Below are 12,960 nucleotides of genomic sequence, written 5' to 3'. Positions count from 1 at the left end.
AATCATGGAATCATAGCCAGGTTATAGGTGTATGCAGTTGTGGAAATAACAATCCTGTCAGCATAGAAGATTGTCTCCCAACAATGTATAAAATAAGACAGAATAGCTCACATATATTATCATTCTATTTACATGAAATATCAAGAATAGGTAAATCCACACAAACACAAAGCAGATTTATGTTTGCCAAGGGCTATGGTGAAGGAAAAAAATGGGGAGTAGCTGCTTATGGGCATGAAGTGTCTTTTTAATGTGATGAAAATATTTTGGAATTAAATGGAGGTGGTAGTTTCACAATATTATGAATGTATTAAGTGCCACTGAATTGTTCACTTTAAAATAGTTAATTTTATGTTTCATTAATTTCATCTAATTTTTAACAATAATTTTAAAAATAAAATAATAATAAATACTTGAAAGCATCCAGAGAGAAATAATGCATACCTAAATGGGAAAACAATTTGAATAACAAGGGATTTTTAAATCTGAAATCATAGTTAACAAGGAAGTAGAACAACTTTTTTTAGCACTGAAATAAAAAACTGTCAACAGTGAACGATACATCCTGTGAAAGTATCCTTAAAGAATTAAGAGAAAATAAAGACATCCTCAACTGAAGAAAAACTAACAATTTATTGCTATCAGACCTACCCTTGAAGAATGATTAAAAGAATTTTAAATAGAAAAATAATGATAATGGATGAAGATTTGATCTTTCAGAAAAGAATGAACAATGGACTGGGTAAAAACTACAGGTAAACGAAGAGATTATACTTCACCTGATTAATCTCTTTTATTATTCTTCATGATTGAATCAAAAATGATCATACCATCTTATGTGGTACTCAACATATACAGAGGAAATACTTAAGACAATTATATTTAAAAAGTGAAGTTATAAAGATCTAAGTGGAAGTAAAGTTTCTTCGCTTTACTTGAAATGTTAAGACATCAAATCCAGCAGACTGTGATAAAGCATGTATATATGTGGTAATACCTAGAGCAACCACTAAGAAAATTATATAAAGAGATATACTTTAAAACACCTTAAGTAGGAAAGTTAAAATGCCATTTTATAGTCAGAAATATGAAGTGGAGAAAGTTTTCTAGGTTGACAAAAAGACTAATAGTGTTATTTAATTAGAAATAGACTGTAAGTAACAAAAAAGTAACAGCTGGTGATTGGCACGTTAATAATAGATCAAGTTTGGGGAAGCAAAAACGAAAGCTGAAATACAGTGGTGATTACAATGGAGTTTGACCTTTTACGTTTTTCCCAAAAAAGTATAATTTCTGGGGAGTCCATGAACATTAATATAGATGGCATTAATTTATGAGTCTGTGAGTTTGTTAGGTTGATTTTAAGGCACAGACAAATAATTCTACTACTGCCATTAGTATTACAGATAGATTTACAGATGAAAATAAACCTCAAGGCAAATTGTAGTTGAAGTTCCATACTATTCATTCTATATAATCATTAAGTGTGCCCTTAGATCTCATGAGAAGCTGGAAATAAAATAACCTTCGATAAGCAATGAAGTGTGCATTTTCTCTACTTTATAGCTTTAATAATAAAAAACAAAATACATAATAGAAATCAAAATAGTGGAGATGTGTTTTAAACTAATTTTAAAATGGAAACATCATACTAGAATTATATATAATACTTTCACAAGTTTATTTTAAACACCAAGTAAAAGATATGTAAGTTAAAAAGGTCATGAAAAGGAGTTCTCAGCATTATATTTACAAACTTTTAACGAGTAGGGATGGATTTTTCCAGTCAAGTTGTATAAAACAGCACTCTCTTGAATAAAGTATTATGATCATGGTTGCAAATGGGAAAAAAAAAGCATTTCTCAAACTCTAATGTGCTTACAAATAGCCTGCCAAACTTGTTAAAATAAAGTTTCTAATTCAGCAAATCTGGAGTAGGGTACAAAAATTTGCATGTCTAACAAGCTCCGAGGTGATGCTGATAACTACAGATTTTGGACCACAGTTGAGTATCACGGGTCTAACATATTAGGAATGTGGTACTAATAAGGCCAAAATTATGAATTCTAACTTATATTGGCCAGTTAGCTTGAGGTAAAATGAAAGAACATAGAATCTGGAATGAGGTTGAACAGCCACCATAAATTATATCACTTACTCCAAAGATTTTACAAGTCATTTGTACAAAAGTGACAATCAGAGATTATGTACAAACATTTCATAGCAAACAGGTCAAAGAATCCCAAATTGTAAGCACAAGTCAATATACATATTGATCAATATAAAAAGCAACTTCTGTAGTTTGGCCCACTATTTCTCTTACTCTACCCCCTTTCAGCCTCACATCCCCAGGCCATTATTTTTGAGGCCTCTTTGTTTTTGGTCCAAGGATCTGTGAGCATCTGAAGTACAAATAATTAGTAACACTATTTAAAAATATTCACACCTATAAAAAGAGGAAATAAATAATATGATAAAATAATTTCGATAAGAATTATGAGGAAAAATGTACTCAGTATAAATTATTAGGAAACAATAAATATCAAACAAATGGTTGGTAAAATTTTGATTAAATGTTGTTCTTTTGTTTTTGGTTGCTACTGTTGTATTTTGGATGTGCACCAACCTTCATCTTGCTAGTTTTATTTCCAAAACAATTAAAACAATGTTAAATGACTTATAGTTCTTATTCTTTCCAAATCAAACACTCTAAAGCGAAAAACAGAGTTAGTCTTCCGTACTTACAAAATATACACGTATTTTGTCTAAATACAATAAAGAAAATGCAATATTCTGCTGAATAAATACTTTCCATATTAGATAAAATGTGTGTCTTTTCCAAGCAACTACTACTAAGAAACCTGTTAAGATGAAAACTATTTTTTCATCTATCCCATTTTTTTGTGCATAGAAATATGCCTGGCCTAACATTTGAAGCAGGAAGCATGTAAGATAAATTAGACTAAATAAATCTATTACAATATAGAAATGTCTGTCTCATTGAAATTAAATTTGTATTTACTTGGCCTCTAAGGTCAATTGTTGATCTTTACATTAAGGGACAGACATGCCCCCTAGTGGTTCCAATAGTGGATTTAAAAAACAAAAAAGAAACAAAAAAAAACACAGGACAACCTTGGCTACTGTCACTTTTGCAATTAGTCATCAGAGAAGACTGTTTTAATTTCACAGACACACATGGCTCATAAGCATCAGAGCTGTAGGTGTAGGTGTAGTAATTTCTAACTCATGAGCATGTGAAACAACGTTCTCATCAAATTTTTGTGTTTCTATGTCTCTACTAGAATACTTTTTATTGGACTGTTGTGTGTATAAAATAGAAATGTTGTGTTTCAAAATGAAGAGGATGCTGCTGTCCATGGAAATACCATTAGCAAAAATGATGCAAATATATTTAAGTGGTGTTTCTCAAAGGACTCAATCTTTTTGTTCTACCTTAAAGCTGACAAATTATGTAACACATATATGTGATGCTCACTAGAATGAAGAAATTGAAACAAATCAAAATCAAACTAAAACAGAACGTGCTCTCTTGCACTAAGTGTTAAAGTTAAATTAACACTATCAGAAACGCTTAAACAATATTTCTTCCATAGCGTAGGAAGTTAGTCTGGGTTTCATCTAAATCAAAAGTTAGATAATGGTGTGTCTTGCTTAACATAGAAGTTTTACTACTGAAAGGGAAGATAATGGTACAATATGCACATTCAGTGCATGGTCTGTGTGAATTCTACACTTTATTATTTTGTGAAGTTGAAGCACCCTTCTGTAATATACCCAATTAGCATCTAATATTTTATAAGCCTGGGTTTTTCTTGTTCTTCTTAAAGTTGGATGTTGAATATTTAATAGAATTTTGTTATTAAAACCTCCTCTTGGCCATCTGGTAGAAGTATTCTGCATGTATTGAGATTTCTGACTTATTTTGGAAAATCAAAAAGCAGAACAATTTTTGCCACATTTTCAGGGAATCCATTTTTTAGACTAGCTTTATCCGCAATTTATGTATGCTAAGTAACATTTCATAGCAAATTGACTAAATTGTGTTAAAGTTTGAAAGACAAAATTAAGGATTAGTGGAGTGCTGCATCTGATAAATACTTGTTGAATGAATGATAGAGAACACAATTGATCAGATCCATATCATTGCCTTCTTAACTGTTCCCAGGAACAAAAGTAATCCTATAATAAAGAAGTTACTTTTTGATAATAAAACCCAATGTTTCCTCATTATACAAGCATTTTCCAAGGAAATAGGATCATTCACTGCAAAGTTCACTTCTTACTACTTTTTCAGGTGCATTTCAATCCCCATGTATCTTCCTTTTTCTCTTAGTTTGGACTCCGATACAATGATTTACCTTGTCTTCTTTGAACATAGTGCCTTAGTCATAATAAGCACAAAAATATATGTTGATTGTTTTATTAATCAAGGTACCTGCCACCAAACTACTCAGGTGAAAAAAATGAAACATGCAAATTAAAAATTAGCATTTTTAATAACAGTAGGAAGGGCGTGGAGGCAAGGGTTTAAACACTACCCAAGGCAAAACAAGCTTGCAGTGGAATATTCTGAGGGCCTAATTTTAAATAGTCCTACTGATAAACAGCATTAATCGTTGAACTCACTATTGATGGGAGTAAGAACTGTTAAAATCACTAGGCTAGGGGTGAAACTTCAATCTCTTTTTCTTTCATTAACTCTTCCTTTTACATAGGTTAGCAGTATTTAAAATACACTTAGTTTGCCTTGAAGGATTGTTTGCTTAAAGTAACTATCTTTAAGTATGTTTCTTATATTATGGTCAATATATTCTAAAGAAAATTTGTTATTCTTTGGAGAACACTACATCACCATTAGACCTCGATGCAGCTGAAACAAATAAAGCAAGAACAAAATTATACTCCAATATCCTTGAAATCTTTGTTGTTTTGTAGTAAATGTAGATTGTTTCTTTAGCTTTGTTGTTTGAACAGATGTGTATTTGCATAATGTGAAGATTTAGTTAGACTTGTGAAAGGAAAATCACATCTCTATTTTACAATAGGACTAATATATGTATAAAGGATTAGATAAAGCAATTCAAAAACAAGCATATGATTTACACTTTGGTTCTAACCCACTCTGTACTTGAGAAGCTACAAGATGTATCATGAATGTATAACACTATGCCTAATTTTCAATAGAGCACATAAAGGTATGCTTCATCTGTAGAAAATTATTCTCTTTGCATTCTTGGGAAATCAACTTGTACTGTTGCAGTTCTAATTTTTTTTTAAGATTTGTATGCTTGGGTGTTTTCTTATGACTGCTAACTCTGAATCTTAGATAATATCCAAACCAACAGCAGATAACTGAAAATTTAATATAGTATAATACAAAATTTCAAACAGGCTACTATTGTGCCTTGAATTATAATATCTCATTACTTTGAGTCATTTAGTGTCACAAAGGCTTCTGTGCACCAATTTATCATCTGTCTTTTTTCCCCTAGAATAGAAGGGTTGATTGTGGACATAGCAGGCTCATATTAAACAATTTTTATGATGAGCACGAAAGTCAGTTTGCCTTATATTAGGACTATATTTCCTATAATAATAGTGTTTATTAGTTGCAGTGGTAAAGAACAATAGACGCTTACTTAACTATTAGCAGAAAGTAGCTTGATATAAGACATATATTAAAATCTATTACAAATTAGGTCCAGCATAACCTATGTCAATCCACAGCTGAACAAAGTATATTGCTTTGATTTTAGATTTATCACATTTGAATTTAACATAAAAATGGGATCTACAGTGAGGTCACAAATGTCTGAACTAAACTTGGATATTTTCTCCTTTCTCTGTTCAGTGAAATAAAGGTTTTCAGTCCTTAGTAGTGTCTACCTTCAGTCCTGAAAATCCTGAATCCTCTCAACTATATGATGTGAAAGAAGAGAGCATAAAGAAAAACATTCAACCATATCACAACTGCAAAGGAAAATAAACACATTCAACCACATTACCTTTTTGACCTGATCTAAATGCATCATTGTAACAAATTTTTTATATTTGCAGTTTCAGTAGTCAGAAGGTCAAAAGCACTGACTGACTAACTTTAGATTATCTTTTGATTTATCTTTAAGAGGCTTCTGGAAGACTTGAAGAAAGATTTTGTAAAAAAAGAAATAAGATCATTAAAAAAGTCATATAGCTTGAGGCTTTTAAATAATATATAGAAATGGAAATTCTCCCAAAGAAAAATTCTTTTCATTCTTTTTGCTTTATAATTCCATACTAATAAATAAACTAGTGTTTCTACTCTAAAAAAATTAGAAGTAAAAGTTCAAGATAGCCAATTAATAATCCATAAAGTATCGTGTTGATTTAATCCAAATGCTTGCATAATATAATTTTGCAAAACAAAGGTCAAACAATTCCTCTGATATTATCTATTCAAAAATCTACTGCAGTCAGAATCACAAAATATTACTATTTTATAATATATAGAATATTAAACTAACATTAGCATAAGACATTTTATTTAATTTTGATTAAAATGAATTCATTGACTTTTGTGTCTAGCTCTGAAAGCCTTATTAATACTTTTTGTAATAATCTGAGATAAATAAAATTCCTTATACTGATTGGCAAAAAAAAAGAAAACCTCTGTGGAAAAAAAGTCATAACATACATGCAAAGCCTGTTGCTTTTAGATTTCATTTATTTATTTTTTAGATCTTATTTCCTGAACATCTTAAGATTTTGTATTATACTATTAGAACAATAAATATTCGTATAGCACAATCTCATAAATATTGCCCCAATTTTCTAAGACATATATGGAACATTCAAAATAATTAGTGAATACTAGAAACTATTGATTTTAAATATTTCTCTTTATGTTTTCATGTTTTATAAATAATTTCCCCTCCAAATAGTGTGAGCACAAAAAGTCTCACAATAAAAACTTTATTTTTTTCTTAAATCTTTTCTTTTTAGCAGGAAAAAAAATGTTTCATATCCAAACTGAAGACAATATTCCTAAATTATAGTTCATAGAAAAGCCTATATTTATGTTGCAGCTTCTTATGGTCAGTGCTACATACCATTCTGAAATAAAATAATAACTTTACTGTGCATATGCCAGAGCATAGTTAGGCTATTGTACTTCTGATAAAGATATAAGCTGAATAACCTTACCTGTCTGGCTTCTTGCAAATACATTTCATTTTCTCCTTTCTATATTTTGTCTTTTCCATGATAAATAGGTATGAGGAATGATTCTTTTGAACATCATTTTTGTTCATAGTCCACTATTCCTTTCAGTGACTGACTGTTCTTTGTTTATTCTGTTTTTTGGTTTATGTACAAGTTTACTTTTTGAATAACATTATTTCAGTATCATGGCACTTTGATAAACCATTTTATTTCTTTAGAATTCAGGTGGCTTTGGCATGATGGAGATTTTCCAGAGTGGTATAAACCTAATCCATGAACTCATTTTTATTTAAGATCTCTGTAAATGTCATAATACTATGTCAAGACAACATATGTCACAAAAAATAGTTCATTTGCCTTCAAAATAAACATTTTTTCCTGTTTCTGTCTGAGTTATTATACTGAAATTAATAAGTATTATAAGCCGCCTTGCCAATTCAGCATCAACAATAGCTAATTTTCAGTTAGCACTTGTTCTGTACCAGGTAAAAGTCAAGCTTTTCATATAACTAACTAATTTAATTATTGACCTTAAGAAGTAGGCACCATTATTATGTTTATTTTATAGATAATAAAATTTGTGTAGTGATAAGAGAAATCTGAAATTACACTGCCTATATTTGAGCATCTACCACCTCTTTGACGTAACACTAATTAATATAACCTCTCTAGACCTGTTTCCTCATTCCTTCAGAAATGGCAAATAGTCCCATTTGATTTCAGCAACAGGGGATTTATATTAGAAGATTATTTGACTTAAGGTTAGAAAAATGACATGAGATGAGTTTTGGAAAGCCTATTATGTTGAGCTAAATATTTTCAATTTTATTTCATAAGCAGTGGAGAATTACATAATTTTTAAAAAATGTTTACCAGTTGCTATACTATAAAAATACATTTTCAATTTGTTATTCAATATGAAACATGAACTTGAAATGTCCATGTTTCTACTGCTTTTGAGTATATTATGTCACATTTATTTTAATATCCTAGACCTGCACTGTATAAAACAGTAGCAATTAGTCACATGCGGCTATTTAAATTAAATTAAGTCAATTTTTTTTAATTGGCTCCTCAAGGAAGACGGCACAACAAGATGGCTGAATAGAAGCCTCCAGCAATTGTCCGCCACTCCACTCCACCACAAGAACACCAAATTGAACAATTTGCCACACAAAAAAAAATGTACCTTTGTAAGAATCAAAAATTAGGTGAGTAGTCACAGTACCTGGTTTTAATATATCAAGGAAAGAGGCACAGAAGAGGGTAGAAAAGACAGTCTGGAATCACCTACACCACCCCTGCCCCATATCCCAGCAGCAGTCTAGTGATGTGGAAGGAGAATCTATGTTCTTTGGGGAAGAAGAGTTAAGTTGATTGTAGGACTTTGCATTGGAACTCAGTGATGCCCAGTAAGAGTGGAAACCAACAAGGGGCAGAACTCATCTGGCACCCATGGAGGGAGCATTTAGACCAGCCTTAGCCAGAGGCAAATAGTCTATCCTAGCAGTTGGAACCTGAGTTAAACTAAGCCTCACCACCACAGGCTAAAGTGTTCTAGGATCCTAAATAAACTTAAAAAGCAATCCAGACCACAAGAACTGCAATTTCTAGGCAAGTCCTCATGTTGTGCTGGGTTCAAAGCCAGTGGAGTAATGCAAATGATCTAGTGAGACACTAGCCTAGGCAGCCAAGAGAGTGCTTGTTTCACACCTCCTCCAACCACAGGCATTGCAGTTCACGGCTCTAGGAAAGACTCTTTCCTTCTGCTTGAGGGGAGGAGAGGGAAGAGTAAAGAGGACATTGTTTTGCAACTTGGATACAAGCTCGGCTGCAGTGGGATAGGGCAACACGTAGCGTCCTAAGGACCCCATTTCAGGCCCTAGCCCCCAGATGACATTTCTAGACACACACTGGCCCAGAAAAGAAATCACTGTTTTAAAGGGAAGAACCCAGTCCTGGCAGGATTCATCACTTGCTACCTAAAGAGCCCTTTGGCCCTGAATAATGAGCAGTAGTAGCCAGGCAGTACTCACCATGAGACTTGGGTGAGACTAAGAGCTATGCTGGCTTCAGGTGCAACCCAACATATTCTGAACTTGGTACAGAAGACCTGGTACAGAAGGAGTACAGAGACTCCTTCTGCTTGAGGAAAACAGAGGGGAAAGTAACGGGACTTTGTCTTGCAGCTTGGGTACCAGCTGGGTCACACTGAGGTAGAGAATTAAGCAGGGTTCTGGGGTCCCCTAAGCCAGGGCTTGGCTCTTGGATGTCATTTCTGGACATTCCCTGAGACAGAGAGGAGTGCACTGCCCTAAGGGAGAGATTCAGACCTGGCAGCATTCACCACAAGCTGACTGAAGAGTCCTTGGGCCTTGAATGAACATCATCAGTAGCCAGGCAGTACTAGCCACAGGCCTGGAGTGGTGGTGGCTATGGGGCCAGACTACTCTGCTTGACAAAACAGGAAAGAAGAGTGGGCAGGAATTTGTTATTCAGCATAGGTGCCAACTCAGCCACAGTAGAATAGAGTACGAGGTGGATTCCTAAAGTTTCCAAACTCAGACACTGGTTTCTGGACAGCACCTTTGGACCCACCTCATGCCAGGGGAAACTAGCTGCCATAAAGGGAAGGACACAAGCTTAGTTAGATTCACCACTCACTGATTGTAGAACATCTGGACCTTGAGTAAACATAGGCAGTGGCCAGGCAGTGCTTACCACATGCCTTGGGTGAGACGCAGTGCTGTGCTGGCATCGGGTCTAATAGAGTACAGTTCCACTGGTGGAGACTACAGTGATCCTTGTGTCACATATCCCACTGCTTCAGGCACCTCAGGAGAGACACACACACACACACACAGAGAGAGGGGGAGAGAGACAGAGAGAGAGAGAGAGAGAGAGAGAGAGATTCCAATTGTTTGGAGAAAAGTAAGGGACTAGAACAAGAGTCTTACATCACTGGGTTTGTGGTATCTCCTAATGCAGAAATGACTGCAGTGACCAAAGATTTAGACGACAACACCCAAGTCCCTTCAAATACTTAACTTTCACAAGAAGGATGGGTACAAACAAGCACAGACTGCAAGAACTACAATAAACATTTAACTCTTGAATGACCAGACACCAATGAACATCCACAAACATCCAGACTATCCAGGAAAACATTACCTTTTTAAATGAACTAAATAAGACACCAGTGATTAATGTCGCAGAGACAGAGATATAAGACATTTCAGACAGAGAATTGAAATAGCTGTTTTGAGGAAGCTCAACAAAATTAAAGATAACGTGAAGAAGGAAACTGAGTCCTATCAGATAAATGTAACAAAGAAATTGAAATAATCCAAAAGAATCAAGCAGAAATTCTAGACTTGAAAAATTCAATTGGCATAATGAAGAATACATCAGAGACCCTTACCAATAGAACTGATCAAGCAGAAGAAAAAAGTAGTATGCTTGAAGACTGGCTATTTGAAAATACACAGTCAGAAAAGACCAGAAAAAAAGAATAAAAAAGAAAGCACACCTACAATATCTAGAAAATAGCCTCAAAAGGGCAAATGAAAGTGTTATTGGCCTTCAAGAAGAGGTAGACAGATATATAAGGGTAGAAATTTATCAAGGGGATAACAGAAATCTTCCCAAACCTAGAAATATGTATCAATATTCAAGTCCAAGAAGGCTACAAAACACCAAGCAGACATAATCTGAATAAGACTACCTCATGACCTTTAATAATAAAATTCCAAAAAGTCAAGGATAAAAAGAAGATTCTAAAAGCAGCTAGAGATAAGAAATAAATAACATACAATGGAGCTACAATACATCTGGCAGAAAACTTTTCAGTAGAAATCTTACAGGCTAGGAAAGAGTGGCACATCATACTGAAACTGTTGAAGGAAAACAACTTCTACCCTATAATAGTATAATCAGTGAAAATTGCTTTCCAACATAAATGAGAAATAAAGACATTCCCAGAGAAACAAAAGCTGAGGGATTTCATCAACAGCAGACATGTCTATAAGAAATGATAAAAGTACTTCAATCTGAAAGAAAATGACCTTAATAAGAAATAAGAAATCACCTCAAGGTAGAAAACTCACAGGTAATAGTAACTACACAGAAAAACACAGAATTATATAACACTGTAATTGTAATTTTTCAAGACATAAACAGTATAAATTTAAATAAAAACTACAAAAAATTAAAAAGGGGGGTGTGAAGTTGTAGAGTTATTTTATTATTTTTCTCTTTGCTTGTTTATTAGTTTGTTTATGCAATGTGTTGATTTGTCATCAGTTTAACATAATGGGTTATAAGTTATTATTTGTAAGCCTCATGGTAATTGCAAGTCAAAAAACATACAACACACACATGAATAATAAAAAGAAAGCAATTAAAACATACCAATAGAAAAAAATTAATATCGCTAAAAGTAAGAAATGAAGCAGGGAAAGAAGGAAGTGAAGACCACAAAACAACGAGAAATCAAATAAGAAAATGGCAGGAATAAGTCCTCACATATCAATAGTAACATTTAATGTAAATGGACTAAATTATCCAATCAAAAGATATAGAGTGGTTGAAAGGACAAAAAGAAAGACCCAACGATCACCTGCCAACAAGAAAAACACTTCACTGTAAAGACACATACAAACTGAAAATAAAGGGAGGAAGAAGATATTCCAGGCAAGTGGAAACGAAAAAAGAGAAGGAGTAGCTAAGCTGATATTAGACAAAATGCATTTCATGACAAAAGCTGTAAAGAGAAATGAAAAAAATCATTATATAATGATAAAGTGGTCAATTCAGAGAGAGGATATAATAATTATAAATATATATTCAAACACTGGAACACCCAGATATATAAGCAAATATTATTAGAGCTAAAGAGAGAAATAGACACCAGTACAATAATAGTTGGAGACTTTAACATCTGGCTTTCTGCATTAGACACACCATCGAGATACAAAATTAACAACAACAATAACAAAAAAAAAAACACTGGGCATAATCTGCACTACAGCCCAAATGAACCTAATTGATATTTATATAACATTTCATCCAAGGGCTACAAGTTACACATTCTTCTCTTCAGCAAATGGATCATTCTCAAAGATAGATTATATGTTAGGCCACAAAATGAGACTTAAAATAATTTAAGAACTTAAAATAATATCAATAATCTGACCAAAATTTAAACAAAACAGAAATCAATAACAAAATAAATTTTGGAAACTATGCAAATACATGAAAATTAAATAATGTCCTTTTGAAAGACTAGTGATTCAATGAAGAAATGAAGAAAGAAATTTTTAAAATTTCTGAAACCATAGAAAATGGATACACAACATACCAAAACCTATAGAATACTGTGAAAGAAGTACTTCAAGGGAATTTTATAGCTATAACTCCCTGCATCAAAAAAGCAGAAAAAGCTCAAATAAACTACCTAACTAAGCTTTAAGAAACCTCTAGTTTCTTAAAGAACTAGAAAATCAAGAGCAATCCAAAATTAAAATTAGTAGAAGTAAAGAAATAATAAAGATCAGAGCAGAAATAAATGAACTTGAAGAAAATAAAGCAACACAAAACATCAACAAAAGTTGAGTTTTTTGAAAAGATAAACCAAATTGAGAAACATTTAGTTGGACTAATGAAAAAAAAAAAAAAAGAGAGAGGGAAGACCCAAATAAAGTAAAATAGAGATGAAAAAGGAGAAACTACAATGAA

Source organism: Pongo pygmaeus, chromosome X (assembly GCF_028885625.2).
Source record: "Pongo pygmaeus isolate AG05252 chromosome X, NHGRI_mPonPyg2-v2.0_pri, whole genome shotgun sequence".
NCBI classification, from domain to species: domain Eukaryota; kingdom Metazoa; phylum Chordata; class Mammalia; order Primates; family Hominidae; genus Pongo; species Pongo pygmaeus.
This window is presented reverse-complemented; position numbering follows the sequence as displayed.